Genomic DNA, 21,662 nt, shown 5'->3' with positions numbered 1-21,662 from the left:
AAAGCGGTCATCATCAGATACAGAGCAGGAACACGGTTTTCTGATTTGAAGTGAATAGTTGAAGAATCACCAATTCCATGGACAACGCCAGTGACGTCAGTTAGTATTTTACCTCCAAAGTAGACCAGGAGCAGAGTCCAAAGCCACAGAGCCGCCATTTCTTTTCTGAGCTGTGAAGAAGTAAAAAGAAAAAGATGTGACTTTAATGATATTTGTTTTACTTTCTAAAAGTATTTGCTCGATTATAAGACAAGGTTTTTTTTCAGAGCAAATGCTCTGAAAAATAGCCCTCGTCGTATAATCGGGGTCGTCTTCTTATCAGACCTCAAACAGAGACCTGACTATGAGTGGGTATATTAGTGTCGCCCTATATGCCACTCTGTCCCATGATATGCCTTTTAACCTCCTATATATCAGAGTGGTAAATAGGGGTATAAGGCATTTCTGGAGGCAGAGTGGCATATAGGGGGTTAAAAGGCATAACATGAGGCAGAGTGGCATATAGGGGGTTAAAAGGCATATCAGGGAGGCAGAGTGGCACATAGGGGGTATAAGGCATTTCTGGGGCAGGTTGGCAAATAAAAGGAAATAAAAACAAAAAAAATAGTTTACATGAATTAACCCCTTCAGGACCGACGTTGGCAAACTGCGTCTTCCCTTGAAGACCGCAGTTTTTAAAAAAATATTTAAATTCTGTGCTCGTGATTCGCTTCAAAGTGATCACGTGCACGGAATTGAGGGGGAGTGGCTGCTACGGATCACTGGGGACAGCGGTCAGTAGCAGCCGGCCCTTCCTATTCATAGCGACGCTGGATCGCGTATCATCGATGACGTACCTGGTACGTCCTGGTCTTGAAGGGGTTAATAATCAGATTTTGTGGGGTCGTCTTATAATCGAGTAAATACGGTATATATAATACCTCGTAAAGAGTCAAGTCTCCAGAATGACTGGCATCCATTTCAGTGAATACACCCACTACTTACTGGATTTTCTCCTCCCCATGGCTGCCTTTATTGAAAGCACGGAGCAAATAAAGTGCTGCAGAAAGCCTTAAACCCAGCACTGTATACAGTAATAACCCCCAGCGCTGTATACAGTAATATAACCCCCCAGCTCTGTATACAGTAATATAACCCCCAGTGCTGTATACAGTAATAACCCCCAGTGCTGTATACAGTAATATAACCCCCAGCGCTGTATACAGTAATATAACCCCCCAGTGCTGTATACAGTAATATAACCCCCAGCGCTGTATACAGTAATATAACCCCCAGCACTGTATACAGTAATATAACCCCCCAGCGCTGTATACAGTAATATAACCCCCCAGCGCTGTATACAGTAATATAACCCCCCAGAGCTGTATACAGTAATATAACCCCCAGCACTGTATACAGTAATATAACCCCCAGCGCTGTATACAGTAATATAACCCCCAGCGCTGTATACAGTAATATAACCCCCCGCACTATATACAGTAATATAACCCCCCAGCGCTGTATACAGTAATATAACCCCCAGCACTGTATACAGTAATAACCCCCAGCGCTGTATACAATAATATAACCCCCAGTGCAGTATACAGTAATATAACCCCCCCAGTGCTGTATACAGTAATATAACCCCCAGCGCTGTATACAGTAATATAACCCCCAGCGCTGTATACAGTAATATAACCCCCCAGCGCTGTATACAATAATATAACCCCCAGCGCTGTATACAGTAATATAACCCCCAGCGCTGTATACAATAATATAACCCCCAGTGCAGTATACAGTAATATAACCCCCAGTGCTGTATACAGTAATATAACCCCCCAGCGCTTTATACAGTAATATAACCCCCCAGTGCTGTATACAGTAATATAACCCCCCAGTGCTGTATACAGTAATATAACCCCCAGCGCTGTATACAGTAATATAACCCCCCAGTGCTGTATACAGTAATATAACCCCCAGCGCTGTATACAGTAATATAACCCCCAGCGCTGTATACAGTAATATATCCCCCAGCGCTGTATACAGTAATATACCCCCCCCGCACTGTATACAGTAATATAACCCCCAGCGCTGTATACAGTAATATAACCCCCCAGCGCTGTATACAGTAATAACCCCCAGTGCTGTATACAGTAATATAACCCCCCAGCGCTGTATACAGTAATATAACCCCCAGCGCTTTACACAATAATATAACCCCCAGCGCAGTATACAGTAATATAACCCCCAGTGCTGTATACAGTAATATAACCCCCAGTGCTGTATACAGTAATATAACCCCCAGCGCTGTATACAGTAATATAACCCCCAGCGCTGTATACAGTAATATAACCCCCCAGCGCTGTATACAGTAATATAACCCCCAGCGCTGTATACAGTAATATAACCCCCAGCACTGTATACAGTAATATAACCCCCAGCGCTGTATACAGTAATATAACCCCCCAGTGCTGTATACAGTAATATAACCCCCCAGCGCTGTATACAGTAATAACCCCCAGCGCTGTATACAGTAATATAACCCCCAGCGCTGTATACAGTAATATAACCCCCCAGCGCTGTATACAGTAATAACCCCCAGTGCTGTATACAGTAATATAACCCCCAGCGCTGTATACAGTAATATAACCCCCAGCGCTTTACACAATAATATAACCCCCAGCGCAGTATACAGTAATATAACCCCCAGTGCTGTATACAGTAATATAACCCCCAGCGCTGTATACAGTAATATAACCCCCAGCGCTATATACAGTAATATAACCCCCAGTGCTGTATACAGTAATATAACCCCCAGCGCTGTATACAGTAATATAACCCCCCAGCGCTGTATACAGTAATAACCCCCAGCGCTGTATACAGTAATATAACCCCCAGCGCTGTATACAGTAATAACCCCCAGTGCTGTATACAGTAATATAACCCCCAGCGCTGTATACAGTAATATAACCCCCCAGTGCTGTATACAGTAATATAACCCCCAGCGCTGTATACAGTAATATAACCCCCAGCGCTGTATACAGTAATATAACCCCCAGTGCTGTATACAGTAATATAACCCCCCAGCACTGTATACAGTAATATAACCCCCAGCACTGTATACAGTAATATTACCCCCAGCGCTGTATACAGTAATATAACCCCCAGCGCTGTATACAGTAATATAACCCCCAGCACTGTATACAGTAATATTACCCCCAGCGCTGTATACAGTAATATAACCCCCAGCGCTGTATACAGTAATATAACCCCCAGCACTGTATACAGTAATATAACCCCCAGCACTGTATACAGTAATATTACCCCCAGCGTTATATAGAGTAATGTCTGGTTTTATCGCATTTTGTTCCAATAAACTCCCTTTATCTGCAGACCTGGAGCTGCCGTTGCTGTCAGTCATGTGATATTTTGGGTGACTTTCACGGCTCAAACACCACACTGAGCTGACGCTTTATGGCAATGCTAATGAAGTCTGTTTAACATAGTCTTTCATTAATCAGATTGTCTGGCTGAGCTATTAAGACTGAGCCATAAAACTACAACTGAAAACAGCTGAACATTTTAGAAATATTTTTTAAGAAATAAGTAAGAAAAACATTGTTGGAACTCACCCTTCACCCTTTAATTCTGTATCCCGTGGGGCTCTTACAGTAAAATGACTGTATTGGCATCACAATCTTTTCATAATGTTATAATATAGAATATTTAACTGCAGAATTCTAAATCAGCAAATAATGAGATTATTTAAAAATCGATAAAAATTGTATATTACCTTTCAAGGAGGGACGGATTGCGTAGCATCCAGATCTCTGGTTAATTAACTAAGAGACACAGGCTTCCCTATGTATATATATATATAGAGACACATATTCAATGCGTTCCTATTTTTGGTAATAAACCACACATTTCCTCTTTTTTCTTAAAGAAAGTTGTGCAGATATATTATTTTCTGTCCCGGTTCTGAGCGTCATCTCCTCGAATCATAAAGTTGGAGAAACGAAAGATACCAAAAAGAAAATTGAGAGTTTTGTTTCATAAAAAAAAATGTGAGAAAAATTGCATTCTCCTGGTAGGAGCGGAGAGGGGGCTGGTGTGAGTGTTAGGTGACTTAAACAGCTGCCTATGGGAGCGGGGGCAACGATGTATTCATCCGGGACGTTGGGTAATTAACATATAAGTAAATCCCACTATAATAATTATAGTGAATGAATGGGTGGTATATATCGTACAGGGACTGTATGAACGGCACCCAACAGCCCAATAATATTAGTTATATAGTCAATCAGGCTGAAAAAAGATATATAGTCCATCAAGTCCAGCCATTCCATGAACCCATATTTGTTGTGATCCAGAAGAAGGCAAAAACCCCACGAGACAGTAGCGCCATGCCGTGGGGGGGAGGGGGTATCTTTCAGACTCCAAGTCGTACTCACCCTGGATCAATATTCCTTTATCTACTTTTACTCAGGATGACCCCACATGCAGTAAATATATCTAGAAAAACGTCTTTTTTTATATATTGATTTAATTGGCCAAAACGACTTCAGATGGAAGTCTATTCCACCCGTTGACTGTCTTACAGTAAGGAAATCTTCTCTATGTTTAAGGCGAAAGCTCCTTTCTTCCAATCTTAAGGGAGGTCCGTGTGTCGTCCGGAAGGTAGAATTATGAAGAGAAGCCCAAAAAGATTTTTGTATTGACCTTGAACATAATTATAAAACCAGCGGTCGTCTCATCAGTGATTTATAAAGAGGTAGAATTATGATCTGGTGATGATGATGCCTTGGCAACAGCTGCCTGGGATTGTGCACAGCAGCCCATTAATTGGGTTATTAGTTTCTAAGTGGAAACAAATCAGTGAAGATTCAATCACGTGGAGGTGGGTCGTTGATACACCGATATAGGAACTAATCACCTTGATGAGGAATCCACCGCGGGACATTTAGAGACTGGCGTTGCAGTCCATCCGGCCCCCCCTGATTACAGTGTGTTTGCGAAACGTGCCGTGCAGGTTTTATTGGGTGCGAATGGGATCAATAATTTCCTCTCTCCCCTCCCCCCGCTGGGGTTTATGGCCAAAATCATTTCTTGACTTTAACTGAAGTCTTCTTGTATAAAATATTATGATTATTATTCCTGTATGGATTATTTTATCCAGACGAACCGTATTTATTTATCCTAATAAAGACTACTGCTCATAAAAAACGTACTACAAACATAGTTATTTGGTAATTATTTGTTTAAAGATTCATTAATCAATTGAATTACCAAAACGCACAAAGAGTCGTATTCTAGGCTAGCTGGCTCATATGTTCATGTAAAGTTTAGCCGGGTCACGGAGCTCTTTTATGTCCAGTTCGTGATACCGTGACCCGGTAATATTTTGTAAGACGTTTTATTGTGTAACCGGCCCAGAGACTGAATGTGGCTGCAGCTCCAGCCTTCAAAGAGACGATCAGGTAACCCGGCTGGGGCTCTTAATCAGCCAGCACAGCCCTGTCTGCCCCGCCGGCCCCCGCACTACAGGGGGGATAACACAGGTGGGGGAACCCATTGTATTCTGTAATCCCCTCACCTGATACATCCCCTGTATACTGATGGGATTTGTGATGGGATGGGAGTGATGGGATTGGGGGTTGGGTTCGGTACACATTGCATTGAGATTGGATATAAGTTCTGTGTGTTTGTAATAAAGAGAGTTCTTCTTGGTTTGCTACGAATGGTGGTCTGGATGATCCGTGGATAGCTGAGTGCTATCCGTATGAGGGACTGACTGGTGATTCCTCAGCCCTCAAACAGGGGGACCCAGCCTTGGGGACGGTGACCCTGTAACAGAGAGAGCCATGAATAACGGTGCTTCAGTTACTCTGATGTAAGAGTAAACGCGACGTTACTTGACTGGGTGTCTTAGCAGCTCCGCGTCTCCAAAGAGCTCTGCGCGCGGGACTTTCTCCATGTTTGTTGGGCGTCTCAAAGATATTATATGTTGCTTGGAGTGAGCGTGAAATGCCCGCTAGTGTCTCTAGCTAATCGGCATTGAGTATCTGGGGCATGGCGCTCAATCAATTCAATGCACAATGCTGAATGATAACCAATAATAATATTGGGGAGGGACAGAGACTTTTATACTAGATTCAGGCTCCTGCGGGGCTCCGGGACGTGGAAAACATTACCTGCCATCAGTTCTGTGTTTTTCTTAACATAAAACAGTAAAAAGGGCCGATTCCTGTTATAGGGTGTTTCTAAAATCAAGGCAAATACATGAATACATTTTTAATATATATTCTGTTTTCCATTCACATTAGTCATTTATATAATTACTGGGGCAAAATATTACTTTTGTGGAATATTTGCTTTTTTTTTTTAGATGTTTTCCCCCTTTTTTGCATACTGTGTTATAGTTTTTATTTATTTACAGAATTTGCATGGGTAAACAAATGCATGGCAAAAGTGGTGAAAATGATTCTGTTTTTAAGAGCCTTTTTATTATGCCAGAAATTCAGCAATGAAAATGCATTAGGTGCTCTGCTGCCACGTAGTGGTGACATGTATTACTGCACCAATTCATTATTAAAAGACTTAAATGTTGTAGGGTATAGATCTCAATGCAAAGTATCAGTTCTGCAAATAATAAACAAATAATAATAAATCGCAGGACACATCCCTCTATAAGGGGGAAATAGGAGGGGATTGCAGTGTGTCAGTGGCCCTCTCACGACCCAGAGTTTTCCCTGCAGCCTGGAGAAGCGCCCCATCTCCTGCGAGTTCCCAGGTATGATAATAGTGTGCTGTGAGTCAGCCAGGCAAGAGCAGCCGATCATAGTGTATTGTGTATCAGCCAGGCAAGAGCCGCAGATCGTAGTGCATTGTGTATCAGCCAGGCAAGAGCAGCAGATCGTAGTGTCTTGTGTATCAGCCAGGCAAGAGCAGCAGATCGTAGTGTATTGTGTATCAGCCAGGCAAGAGCAGCAGATCGTAGTGTATTGTGTATCAGACAGGCAAGAGAAGCTGATCATAGTGTATTGTGTATCAGAAAGGCAAGAGAAGCTGATCATAGTGAATTGTGTATCAGACAGGGAAGAGCAGCCGATCATAGTGTATTGTGTATCAGACAGACAAGAGCAGCCGATCATAGGGTTTTGTGTATCAGACAGGCAAGAGCAGCCGATCATAGTGCACAGTGAAGCTGTCCAGCGAGATCTGCTGATCATAATGCCCTTAGAATTACCATATGAATGATTATAAAGATTTAGGAGACTACCTAAATAGACAGAAGCAGTAGAGGGTTATGGGCATGGGATAGGCATATGGCTCCTGAATTTATGGCAACACCAATGACTGGTTAATGAGTCTTTACAGCAGGAGAAAAGGGTGACTAGACAGGCCGAATGGGTCTAGTCTGCCATTGTATTCTGTTTTAGGTGCTGTTCCTATAATTTTAGCAGCTGCTTTGTGGTTTTCCTATTATGAAACTTTCAAATAGAACATAGATCCGAAAAAAAATGCTTTTCAGCTTTTTTTTAAGAAAACATGAGAAATGAAACTAACTATTCTACTTACGCAGCACAAGAAGCATGAGAGGGGGTGCAGGGGGATTTCATTCACTTTATTTCATTGACTCCTTAAGAAACATTATATTTCAAGAGGAGACCTCTGAGGTTTAAGAGTAATATGTGTATATTTTGCTATGCTGGCCCAATTAAAGGTATCGCCTGTGAGTAAAGTCCCCATCCCCTACAGCCACAATTATACAGAAACAATACATAAGGAATGGTAACACAGTCCTATTTAACGTGTAGATCCTTGTATTACTATAGCTGTGAGTGTGCACTCATACCAAGCACGTCCCAAGTGAATGTCAACTATTAAAATGTGTTATGCTCTGAAAAATATATTGTAAAAGAAACATTTTAACGCATAGAATGTGATGACAGATTATAGATGTTTGACTGATTCCTATCTGTCCACTTTTTGGTCTGTCCTGTTTGGATTGGATACAGAGGGTCTGAAAGTGGTTTGATCCATGGCCACTTCCTGTCTGGACTACGAGCAGAGAGTGCTTCCTGTAACAGTGTGGGTCTCATGCGTGTCTCATGCGTGTGTTCAGTAAGATAACCCTAAATGCAATAAAGTATGGAACTCAACCCCATGAGCATACCTGGGAACTCTCCGGGTTTGACCAGGAGATCTCCAGGTCAACACCCGAACCCTCCGGGTCGCTGGAGCAGGGTCTTGACACGCCCCGCTCCACGCCCATTTCTCCCTTAATTGGGGGTGTTTTCCATTATGTCAGTTGGAATGTCTGCTGACATCAGCGGGAACGCCCCCGACCTCAGCGGATCCGCCCACCGACGTCAACAGAACAACCCCCGCTGACATCAGTGTGCGGTGCTGGCCGGAAGGCCGGACGTAAGAAGTTCCCAGGTATGCCCATGAGCCCCGTGAGAGTTGAAGACGGCACGAGATCTCCCATCATTTAGTAGGCGCTGCCATGTTCGCGTGGCACTAGCAACCGACCCGTCTTACTGCTTACATGTAGGCCAACTATAATTATCATTGTTATTAATCTTTATTAAGTGCCAATATATTCTGCAGCGCTGTACAATTTAAATATGGGGGTTATTAAGTAAAAAAGAAAAGAAATGAACGCAAAAAGATAGACCAGGAGTTGAGGACACTGTTGTGAGTTTAACGCACTTCGATGCAAAGTTCACAGCAAGAGTTGTGGATTCTAAAAAAGGGCTCTAAAAAGATTGTTGAAAGGGATTGTATTAGCCAGTTACTTACAATAAATTAAGTGTAGAGGATGTGCTTCTCGTCCCTATTTCCACTTCTATATCATTTCTGGTATCCCTTTCACCCACCTCGTCATATTTTAAGAATTTCCTTTCCCTTATAATTTGTCCTTCCTTTCCACCTAACTATAAGGTGCCCTTGGAAAGACTTAATAACCTTCAATGAGGACTCTATCACTGATGTTGGAGTAGGACCATCACTGTGAGGCTTGGAGCAGGACTCTATCGCTGATCTTGGAGTAGGACCATCACTATGAGGCTTGGAGCAGGGCTCTATCGCTGATCTTGGAGTAGGACCATCACTTTGAGGCTTGCAGCAGGACTCTATCGCTGATCTTGGAGTAGGACCATCACTGTGATGCTTGGAGCAGGACTCTATCGCTGATGTTGGAGTAGGACCATCACTGTGAGGCTTGAAGCAGGACTCTTTCGCTGATGTTGGAGTAGGACCATCACTGTGAGGCTTGGAGCAGGACTCTATCGCTGATGTTGGAGTAGGACCATCACTGTGAGGCTTGAAGCAGGACTCTTTCGCTGATGTTGGAGTAGGACCATTACTGTGAGGCTTGGAGCAGGACTCTATCGCTGATCTTGGAGTAGGACCATCACTGTGAGGCTTGGAGCAGGACTCTATCGCTGATGTTGGAGTAGGACCATCACTGTGAGGCTTGAAGCAGGACTCTATCGCTGATGTTGGAGTAGGAACATCACTGTGAGGCTTGGAGCAGGACTCTGTCCCTGATATTGGAGGAGGCAGCTAACTTGAAAGCCTGGAGCAGGATCTTGCCATGATGTTGGAAGATAAACCTAACTTTGAAGCTTGAGAAGGCCCCCCCAGTTGTTGAAGCTAATATTGTAGCACAACATTAACCTTGAGTGAGCGAGAGATCGACGCTCTTCTCATAGCACACATTGGGACACAAGGCATGTTGGCTTTCCTACAAATGGCTCCATGCTTCAAATTCTACTACTTTTTATCAAATTCTACTATAATCCACTTTTCCCCCATGTGTAAAGGATTCATTCAGAAATTTGCACTATCGACCACTAGATGTCACAGCAGAGTAATTTACGTTACGTTTCTAAAAGCCCTTCTTTTCAGAACAAGTGGGAGAAAGGAAGGAGTGGGACCCCGCTGGTTGATAACGTCTCATATTATATTTTATTCACGCAGTTATCTTTAAGTGGAATTCTGTGCTCTGTTCTCTATCAGAAATAGATAAGTAGAAATACCTCGAATTCCATAACTTTTCTGTTCCCAAGTTAAAAACGTCAAATAAACACATTTATTTCCCAACTGTTATGAATCAAATAAATCAGTGCCTTCCAGGAATTCAAAGAAAAAGAGCCGCTCGTACCAGGACGTGTCATGGAGAGCTCCTCCAAAGAAGAGACCCCACAACAGCCATAGAGGACCCAACACCCTGAATCTACTCCGAAGAATTTATACTTACCCCGTAAGGGAAGCAAATGGGTCCAAATGCTTCTCATTGTACAGCTCTACAGAATATGATAGCGCTATATAAATTAATAAATAAAAATAACTGCTGGGAAAATGCATTTCACAAGCTGGGGGGAGAGGGCAAAGTGGAATCGGTGACAGATCGGCAGTCAAAACGCTGAATTTATAGCGTTTCAATAGCTGTATAGTTTAAGGCTGCTGTTCCACCTACTCTGCTAAATGTAACACTTTTTAAACCAAATGTAGCATCAGAAACACCCTTCCTAGTACCGCTGAATGCCCCAAATAATTATTTTGGCTGTATTTAAAAATTCTTAAACCATAGAAATGAATTCAAACTTTTCATTATGTGATTAAATCTTCAGCGGAAAGAAAGAAGTTACGTATTTGGCAAGGTTTATTTGCAAAGTGTACTAGGGAGCAGAGGTAATGTTTTGTCTTAGTGGAACAGCACCTTCAAAACCATGCATTGTGCCATGAAAACAGAATTTCATTGGGTTTACTGCATTCTATCAATTCTTTTTAAATTGATTAGCGATGTCCCTGTGCTCCAATGAAACTTTGGTAAATACAGCACGTTTTAATGATGTCATCACATTAGGGGGCGGCCATACTTATGTCATTTGGAGGCCGCTGGCCTTAAAGTGCCAGTGCTACATAGTTATCCTTAGTCCAGCCATGACCAGAAGCCTTGGCCTGCCCATCATGTCTTCAAAACAACTTGGTGTCCTAATGACCTTCATCAGAATGCCCCAAGGTTCTCTCACAGGTGTCTCTTCATTCATACTCCATTCATACTCTTTGGGATTTATCCAGCGAAAGGAGAGTTTCATCCCATCGACCCAACTTAATGAAGATCCAACACCAGTGGGCTTCTGCTCCATGAAGAGCGTGAATGGCCCTGCACAAAGCATATTTAAATCAGTAGGGCTTCTTGAAAGTCATCTTGCCCACTAATTTGTTCTTTGTACAGGGCCAGCTCAGCTCTTCTGGCCTTGAAGTGCGTCAGGGATGACCACCAAGTTCCAACCATAGCAAACTCCTGCATTAGTGACAAAACCGAAATATTTATGTCCACAAAAAATCTAGTCTTCTATCTCAAACAATAACAAACTAATCGTTAAATGACTTCCTCCCTCTCGCGCTCGCCCTCGTGTCTCCTTTGGTGTCCTTGTGACCTAACATCAGGGGGAGAGAGTAACGAAAACAGACCTACGAATATAGCTGAGCTGAATGGACATTCATTCGCAAACAACGCCAAACGTGTAATTATATTGTTACAGAAAGCAAGTTAATGGGTTCCAGAAGCTGCGGTGGGATAATAAATACATCTGGTGCCGGAGACGGGGGGATCAGCGCATGGCGCTGTCAGTGCAGGCAGAAGGCACGCTGAGGGTATCAGGAACGGAGAACCTTGAGGGATCGGATCGGCACAGCGGGTCCTGCTGGATAAACGGGACATCGGACAATTTTCAATCTATAACAACCATCGATCTGCAAAGATAATTCCAGCAAAAAAGTAATAATCATTTATCAGATCTGTGACATTAAGTATTTTAGGGCTTACAATGGCGTCCAATAACTCTTGTTGTCGGTGGTTAACCCAACGTGACACCCACACAAGGGGCAATTAAAGTTTAATAATTATTATAATTGTTGGCAACCCTATGGGTTCGTAGACGTTCCTTCAGGTGACCTCGTCTTAGCTCAAAGAACAAAGAAAAAGTTCTTCTTCTCCGTGGGGAAAATGGTGCCAACTGTACCTCCACAATGTGAAAATTGTGGCTTTTATGTTTTAGAAGGAAAACCACCATTATTATCAATATTAACCATTTAAAAAAAAAATAAAAATTTATTTCAAGTATTTTAAACGGTGGCTTTATATTCAGGATGTTCCTCATCACTCGAGCGGTGGCCTCCTCACGTGGCAGGTGGCTGACGTTAGCCGTAACGACTTAAACGCCCGCTAACACTTCAAAGGAGCGGCTCGCTTTGCTCAGAGAAGATGTGGTGAGGGAGCTGCGATTGGGAGCATTCCATTTACGATTGCTAAAATTAAGAACAGAGGTCGACTGAAACTCCCACGTCGAGCTGGAACGAGTTCCCATAAAAGCCAAATTAAATGGTTTTTTTTTAAGCGTGAAGCCACAAAAGTCTTGAAGGGCTTGTGTGTGTGTGTAGAGCATGTGTGTAGAGCGGCGCGTGTAGAGTGGTGCGTGTAGAGCGGCGCACGTAGAGTGGCGTGTGTGTAGAGCGGCGCGTGTAGAGCGGTGAGTGTAGAGCGGCGCGTGTACAGCGGTGCGTGTAGAGCGGTGCGTGTAGAGCGGCGCGTGTAGAGCGGTGAGTGTAGAGCGGCGCGTGTAGAGTGGTGCGTGGCACAGCTCTGAATATGGTGGAGAAAAGACGGGGTTTACAGTGGGGATGGAATTTGGAGAGAGGATTGGGATTATTGGGATAATGAGATTTTAGGAGCAGTCGGACTACTGAGAGCTCTGAGACCACCCAGCTCTGTAATTCCACAAAGCCGGGGTAACCACTGAGGGTCGCCATCACGATGACCAATCTAGAGCCGTCTAGAGCACAGAAAACTGGTGGAAAACAGATACTTTCCATGAATTTAAAAGATGTTGTGTTTAACAGCTAGGTCGGTATGAACGGCTTGGAGGAAAGACGAGAGAATGGATGGGAGAGGAGAGAGGGGATGGGAGAAAAAAGAGAGGATGGGATGAGAGAGAGGCCATGGGAGAGAAAAGAGAGAGGATGGGAGAGAAGAGACAGGGGGTGGGAGAGAAGAGAGAGAGAGGGGATGGAAGAAAAGAGAGAGAAGATGGGAGAGAGAGGATGGGACTAAAAAGAGGGAGGGTATAGCAGAGAAAAGAGAGAGAGAGAGGATGGGAGAGAGGAGAGAGGGATGGGAGAGAAGAGAGAGAGGGGGTGGGAAAGAAGAGGGGAAGAGGGTGTGGGAGAGAAGAGAAAGAGAGGGGATGGGAGAGGGGGGATGGGAGAGACATTTAAATGAAAAGGGATTTAACAAAGTAGAAGTTTATTTCAATGGAAGAGAAGTTCCAACAAGAGATCTTAATCTAAAACTAGAGGGTCAGAGGCTGCGATGTGACGGAAAGAAGATTTACTTTACTGAGAGGGCGGGCGAGAAGAGGAACTGCCTCCCAGCAGAAGTGGTAGAGGGTAATAGAGTGAGGGAAGTTAATGTAAGATGGAACCCAGCCCTGGACCTGATGGGCAGAATGCTTCTTATCCGCATCATGTTCTATGTTTCCATGATATCAACCTCAACCTTCGTTTAACCCTGTAACGAAGGTAGAAGCCTCTCACAAGTAGGCAGCGCCCTGGAACCGCTGACATTGAAACGATCCCTAAGGGTCAGCGATCCGGGCATCGGAGCCCTGTAAATATAAAATATATATAAAAACATATAAAAATAAACATTTTAAAATAGTTAAAGAATAAATTAGAAAAATAACGAAATGTGAAAAATAATAGACTCCAGTGATGTAAAAAATAATGTTTTTAAAAAAAAAAAAAAATGTAAAAATAGATTCCCAAATCCTGCCTGCCCAAAAGCAGGGGCGTTTTACGCTATAAGCTAGTGTACTTATTGCCCTATAACTTGCAAAGAATACGGCATATCTGGGGGCAGAGGGGTAACTAGGGGGTATAAGCAATGTTCCATCTAATTTTTCTTAGTTGTCGTGCGCAGAAAATTTCTCTTGTGCAAAAATTTGCACAGAGCAAAAATTTTGGGCCGCATAAAGTTTCAAAAAAATTATTATTTCTTTCTTTTTTGGGAAAAACTGTTGTGCGCACAATTTTTGGACGTGTGCGCTGTCTAAAAAAGTGCACAGCTTAGAGGGAACACTGGGTATAAGGTATGTTGGGAGGGACAGAGTGGCATATAAGGGGGGGGCAAAGTAACATATTAGAGGGGCAGAGTGGAATATAGGGGTACATTATTATTATTCATTGTTTTATATAGCGCCATCAAATTCCGTAGCGCTGTACAATGGGTAGACGGACATAACAAGTAGTATATAACATAACAAATTCACTTACAGAGACAACAGGTGAGGAGGGCTCTGCGCACAGGAGCTTACAATCTAGGGGAATATAAGGCATATCTGGGGGGCAGAGAAGCAAGCCGTGGGGCAGATGTACCTAACTTGGGGGGGGCAGGTCGTCTTATATTCAGATTCATATGGGTTCACTAAATGAGATGGAAATGATAGCTAAACACAAACACCGAGTTATGAAGAGTAAAAAAGTCAGGTCACAAAGGGGTTAAATGATACATGACGGGGGGGGGGGGGGGGTATCTTTGGCCTATGGAATGAGCAGAACAACCAGGAACACAGATTTATGATGTTTCTAATAGAAACGTCCCCGTTACGCCCGGCTCTTTTTCTTTGTAACGTCTTGCGTTTATTCGTTTTGATTTCCACGTCTGGTCTGAATCCAGAGGCAGAAGGACTTTTTTATGGACGATGATCAGGATATCCCCCCGGGGGTCTTGGCCCGCCGCAGTTCTTTCCCGTGCGGGTGGGATTTTCCTCAAAGAACTTATCTCAGCCATCTAACAGCTTGGGAATTCACCCAACGGGAAATCCGTGTACCTGGGGTACGTAGAGTCCAAGCTTCAAGCAGCAGTCAAGTGTCACCTAATAAGTGTCACCTAATAAGTGTCACCTAATAAGTGTTACCTAATAAGTGTCACCTAATAAGTGTCACCTAATAAGTGTCACCTAATAAGTGTTACCTAATAAGTGTCACCTAATAAGTGTTACCTAATAAGTGTCACCTAATAAGTGTTACCTAATAAGTGTCACCTAATAAGTGTCACCTAATAAGTGTCACCTAATAAGTGTTACCTAATAAGTGTCACCTAATAAGTGTCACCTAATAAGTGTCACCTAATAAGTGTTACCTAATAAGTGTCACCTAATAAGTGTTACCTAATAAGTGTCACCTAATAAGTGTCACCTAATAAGTGTTACCTAATAAGTGTCACCTAATAAGTGTTACCTAATAAGTGTCACCTAATAAGTGTTACCTAATAAGTGTCACCTAATAAGTGTTACCTAATAAGTGTCACCTAATAAGTGTTACCTAATAAGTGTCACCTAATAAGTGTTACCTAATAAGTGTCACCTAATAAGTGTCACCTAATAAGTGTTACCTAATAAGTGTCACCTAATAAGTGTTACCTAATAAGTGTCACCTAATAAGTGTTACCTATATACATCGTATCAGATAATCCTTCTTTATTAACACATATCGTCCATACATGTATTAATATATAAGAACTGAGCTGATGTTGTCCTTTTGAGGGCACAGAGAGAAAAGAACCTTCTCTGGATGGCCAAGATGTTGACCTATTGACCATCATGGATGGCCACGGTCTTAGAATGCCATGGACGGACACCAGAAGATCCTCTTTGGCCAGGAGGATGTTTTTGGGGTTGGTCATTATACATTGTACGGGGCGGCTTAATACGTTTTTATTTCATGGCGACCCATCGTGGACTGTGGAGTAGTCCTATGATGGGTGAGTCTCCGTATATTTTTTCCCCTTTTGGACTTTCTCTTCAGTCAGTTTTAAATATTTTTCTTCGATTCTTGCGCGGCTCGGTGCAGAACGTCCCCCGATAAAGTCTGATGGCGCCCCGATTCCCAGCCGACTTATTTCCCGCGGGGATCTTTCACGGCACTCCACCTATGGAGGAAACGAGGAGAGCGAAGGTGGAGGCTGGGAGTGGACGACTACAAGAGCGCTAACATCCAGCGGAATTCCGGGGAGGAAGCATTCGAGAGCTAATGCCGGCCAACAATTCATTTGTAAGGGTTCGGCCAAATACTTCCTGCTCACACAATACATACCATGACTTCACATCCATCCAGCCTCACCGCCGATTAACCCTTAAGGGGATGGCTACACTGCAAACCAATGGATCTGATCGATGGACCCAAAGACCATCACAAGGAGGAAGCTAAACTCAATGTATGGAGTTCACTCTCCCAGCTCATGCTTTATGGCAATGCTAATGAAGTCCCTTTCTCCATAGACTTTCATTAGTCAGAGAGTCTGTCTGGGTGACTAAGACTGAGCCATTCTATTGTTCCACACAGGCAGTATGATAAGGAGTCGCGGTGTTTAGTAGATCGGGGATCAGATAACAGAGCGAGAATCATACAAACGGCTGATATGCAGCTGCCTGAAAATATTATATTATGGGGCAAAAACTACAACTGGGGTAAAAAAAAAAAAAAAGACGGTGTAATATTTTTGGGAATTTTTGGGACTATTTTGTATCTGATATTAGGAATAATTTTTTTTTAGAAAGGTGCTATCGTATAGATAGATAATGGATGCTGATGTGAAGGTCACGCTGCAGAGGAAATTCCGTACATACTCTACGGGAGGAGGAATTATTTATAATGCAGATAAAAATATACAGGATGCAGGGCGGGGGCCACGCCTCGAAAATATTCATATATTAATTCCATCGATATAAAGAGAAACTTCCAGTATTTGTAAGTAAATTTATAAAACGTTTTTTAATATATATTATATCAATAAAAAAATGCTTGAACTTTTGATTTGTATTTTTTTTTAAGTAAACGTGAAAAATGACAGCAGAGTTTTTCTGGGATTTGCGATGAATTGAGGGCCGTTTGCGTAAAGAATTCACAAGTGACATCGAGCGCCGTAGAACCCTGCGATCCCCTCATACCCAGCAAACATTCTGACAAAAGAGGGGCATCAGGGGGGAGAGGGGGGCATCGGGGGAGGAGAGAGGGGGCATCAGGGGGAGGAGAGAGGGGCATCAGGAGAAGAAAGAGGGGCATTAGGGATTTGAAGGCCAAAGAGGGAGAGGCCAACCGAACACGTGCACTTGGGAGGTATGATATCGTATGGTTTAATTAATAACCCCCGTCTGCTGGGGTATATTTTACCTCTGTGTCGCTTGGGCCGGTGATACCCAGTAACCATCAGCATGGAAGCTTAATTCTTTCAAAGCCTCTCTGTATTCATGGATAAAAATACTGAGAGGATGGTCGATAAGTGGAACAGCCTCCCAGCAGAGGTGGTAGAGGGTAATACAGTGAGGGTATTAAACATGCGCGGGATCGGCATACGGCTCCTGAATCTAAGACGAGACCAACGACTGATTAAGTTATGTCACAATGGGTTAACGCGCTGCGTCTCAGCAGAGGCTGCCAGTAAAACCCCTCCAATGTTATTAATCCTGGACGTCGGTCCAGAAAGCTCCTGGCTCCCTGCGAGTGAAAATAAATAGTCTGCGGCCATTAACAATAACAGATCAGGGCCGGCCCGGACAGCTTTTGTCTCGCTTGAATAGCCTGTATATAAAATCATAAGTTTTCAGGAAGCGGAACCCGGCACACCCAGCCAGCGATTGTGGAGAACGCGGTAACGACTCCCTCCAGGAACAGCCAGACCACAAAGACGCGCTGCTGGTAGCCACATGACAAGCCACAGCGGGCTCCGCATCCGTCCCGAGTGCAGGGCTCAAAAGACTCAAAAGACTTAGTCTCAGGAGCCATATGCCTATCCCATGCATGTTTAAATCCCCCTCACTGTATTACCCTCTACCACCTCTGCTGGGAGGCTGTTCCACTCATCTACCACCTTCTCAGTAAAAAAAAAAAAAAGGTTAAACAGATAAGAGGAGGCTGGGAAAAGAATGGATTTGAACATCAGTCCCGTCATTTATCATGCTCTGTGCGGCTTCTGGATGCGCTGAGGAATATAATATAAATAAATAAATAATAATGAAATTATTATTGGCTCTGAAAAAGTGATACAACATTCACTCGCGGCAACTAAAGCTGAGCCCGAGGTTCAAGGCTCGCGGTATTTGGTGTGTGCAGCGGCTATTCTACCTCTGTGCGTCGTTGCGGTGGTAGCTTCACTAAGTAGACTTGTTACAGGGTCACCGTACCCAAGGCTGGGTCCCCCTGTTTGAGGGCTGAGGAATCACCAGTCAGTCCCTCATACGGATCGCACTCAGCTATCCACGGATCATCCAGACCACCATTCGTAGTAAACCAAGAAGAACTCTCTTTATTACAAACACACAGAACTTATATACAATCTCAATGCAATGTGTACCGAACCCAACCCCCAATCCCATCAGCCACATCCCATCACAAATCCCATCAGTATACAGGGGATGTATCAGGTGAGGGGATTACAGAATACAATGGGTTCCCCCACCTGTGTTATCCCCCCTGTAGTGCGGGGGCCGTCTGGGCAGACAGGGCTGTGTTGGCTGATTAAGAGCCCCAGACAGATTATAGGATCGTCTCTTTGAAGGCTGGGGCTGAATCCACATCAGTCTCTGGGCCGGTTACACAATAAACACAATATAATATATTACCGGGTCACGGTATACAGAACCGGACACAAAAGTGCTCCGTGACCCGGCTAAACTTCATATGACATATGAGCCAGCTAGCCTGGCCCTGTCACAGATCTCCCCCTTGACCAACGGTCCGGCAGACCAGGCAGATCCTCACGGGTCTGCTGCAGGCTGTCCGAGTGGACAAAGTTCAAAGGTGCAGGCCTTTGTTCATGGCCCCCTTTGTCAGAATCATCCATTGAAGGTGGGCCAGGGCCCTGGTTGCCCAAAAGGATAGTCAGTAGTCCTCTGTGAATTGGAGGACGGTCCCAGCTCAGCCGGGGGCACATGGCTATCCCCCTCACCGGGGTAACAGGGGCACCTGGAGACTCTTGCTCCCTAGTCTTGGGAACTGAGTCTGGGGCAGCTGCCAGGCCAGGGTGGTTGCATGGAAGAAAAACCCTGCTGATCGGGCCGGGGCCACTCGGGGAACCAGGGAAACACGTAGAGGTAGTAAGCGAGGCCTCTACCGGGACACTGGAGTGACCTAGGGGACACTCTGGGACAGGAACAGCTGCCCTTACAGGGTTATTGGGCGAGCTAAGCAGCTCTGCGGGGTACTCAGGGGACCCAGGGGAATACTCCGGGGCAGGGACAGGTGCCAATACTGGACCACCGGGAGGGTTAAGCAGACCCTCGATCTTCCTCTCTGGGACAGGTGCCTCTGCCTGGGCACGGGGAGAGTCAGAGGAACACTCTGGGACAGTGACCTGGGCTTCTAGGAGGACACTTGGGGAACCAGGGATCACTTCGGAGAACACAGGGATAGGAACCAGGGCCTGCGCCAGGCTACTGAGAGGACCCAGGGAACTCGGCAGCCCCTCTGGCGCCCTCGCTAGGTCGGGGAACGGTGCCTCTACCGGGTCACCGGGGACTTCAGTGGGAACCTCTGGGGCAGTGACCCGGGCTTCTCCCAGGACACTCGGGAAATCAGGGGGACAGTCTGGGGCACTGGCTTCTACGGGCATAGCTAGGGGTTTGGTGAGGGGAATTGTGCCACTTACTCGGGCGGTGGGGACAGTCATCTCTTCTGCCGGGGTAGAGCAGCCAGGGTTGTTGGTGAGGACTTGGGTCGGAGCTTTTGGCTTCCTCCTCCGCTTCTTCTTGCTGGCGAGGACCTCGGTTCTTCTCGCCAGGGCAGGGGCCGCGGAGTAGGTGAAGAGGACCTCGGTCCCACTCCTGCAAGTTGTAGTACCATGCTCCCAGTCTCCTTGTAACTCCTGAAGCTCCACTCTCCGCAGCAATTCTTTATAGTCCCTCTCGAGCTGCCATTCCTCTTGGACCAGGCAATCCATAACAGCCTCCAGCTCGGGGGGGAATAGCATAAACCAGGACTTCTGCACGGTTGTCCCAGATTGAATCCCTGCGGTACTGGCTGGGGCTTCCGAAGGACGAGTCAAATTGGAAGGCATCATATATCAGTCCTGGGTCGATGGGGCAATACAGCATCAGAGGGTCGCTGTGGTCTTCACCTGCTAACTGCTGGGAGAATCCCTGGTAGCGGCTCTGGAGGTCGAGCTCTGCATATATGAGACCCCTCAATTCTTCTTCCCACTCCGGCAACGGGTTCTCCCCCAGGAGTGGAACTCTTATATCCCACATTGTCCAGTACTGTGCCCAGTATGTTTCAAAGTGGGGATGGGAGAAATCATCCCTCCAGTCTGCAGGCGCAGACTCTAACTGCCATTGCTGGTGTTCCAGCTCACACACCTCGGCTGTAACCCGGTCTGTCTCACCCTCTGGTTCTCGGAAGGGTTGGATATCCTGGTATGATATTTTGGGGGTCTGTTCCCCTAGTCTGGGAGATACAGACCCACTCTGGCTCAGTTCCTGGTGACACATTTTAATCACCGCCGTCACTTGCTCCGATGTAGCCCCTCCTGGGTACAGGGATAGGTGCCATAGAATGTTCTTTTGTAGAGCACTCAGTCCGAGGCTCTCCTCTGGGGCATCCTGGTGCCGGTCCATCTCTCTGCAGTCCGCAATCAGAGTAGCCTTTCCTTTGCTACAAACCTCCAGGAGCTCTCTCGGTGTCTCTCGTCTGCAATCCCAGTTGGTGGTTTGGATTTCACCCAAGTCGTGGGATTCTTCCCACCGCTGCCAACCAATGTTACAGGGTCACCGTACCCAAGGCTGGGTACCCCCTGTTTGAGGGCTGAGGAATCACCAGTCAGTCCCTCATACGGATCGCACTCAGCTATCCACGGATCATCCAGACCACCATTCGTAGTAAACCAAGAAGAACTCTCTTTATTACAAACACACAGAACTTTATACAATCTCAATGCAATGTGTACCGAACCCAACCCCCAATCCCATCAGCCATATCCCATCACAAATCCCATCAGTATACAGGGGATGTATCAGGTGAGGGGATTACAGAATACAATGGGTTCCCCCACCTGTGTTATCCCCCCTGTAGTGCGGGTGCCGTCTGGGCAGACAGGGCTGTGTTGGCTGATTAAGAGCCCCAGCCAGATTATAGGATCGTCTCTTTGAAGGCTGGGGCTGAATCCACATCAGTCTCTGGGCCGGTTACACAATAAACACAATATAATATATTACCGGGTCACAGTATACAGAACCGGACACAAAAGTGCTCCGTGACCCGGCTAAACTTCATATGACATATGAGCCAGCTAGCCTGGCCCTGTCACAAGACTGACCCCTTATTGACCCCAGCGTGGACTGACGCGTTCCGTGGTGCGGTTCGGTTCAGCTGGTCGTGATGGGAGGAAGGACCCCATATGGAGCTTAAATAAAGGTGTAAGTTGTGATGTGATAACCCCTTGGACCTCTTATCTGGAGTCACTTCAGCCACAGCCCCGCTTGTTCATTTTGTATCACCGCTTCTTCTACTTTGTGATGTTAAACGGTGCCCTAAACTGAACCACACAAGAGACCGCTCCGATGCTCCGCGTAACAGAACGACGCTTTTTCACACGTTAGGACTGTATTTACTTAACG

General features: G+C 45.1%; 1 protein-coding gene across 1 annotated transcript in view; it reads right to left on the bottom strand.

Moving 5' to 3' along the window:
• The window catches only part of LOC149271531 (sialoadhesin-like), a 42,934-nt gene that overhangs the window by 9,607 nt on the left and 11,665 nt on the right, over positions 1 to 21,662 (bottom strand). The window lies entirely within an intron of this gene.

This window comes from Sceloporus occidentalis, unplaced genomic scaffold (genome assembly GCF_023333645.1).
Source record: "Sceloporus occidentalis isolate IW3139 unplaced genomic scaffold, rSceOcc1.0.p SCAF_498, whole genome shotgun sequence".
Classification (NCBI taxonomy): Eukaryota; Metazoa; Chordata; class Lepidosauria; order Squamata; family Phrynosomatidae; genus Sceloporus; species Sceloporus occidentalis.
The sequence above is the reverse complement of the archived record's forward strand: the minus strand, read 5'-3'. Positions and strand labels throughout refer to the sequence as shown.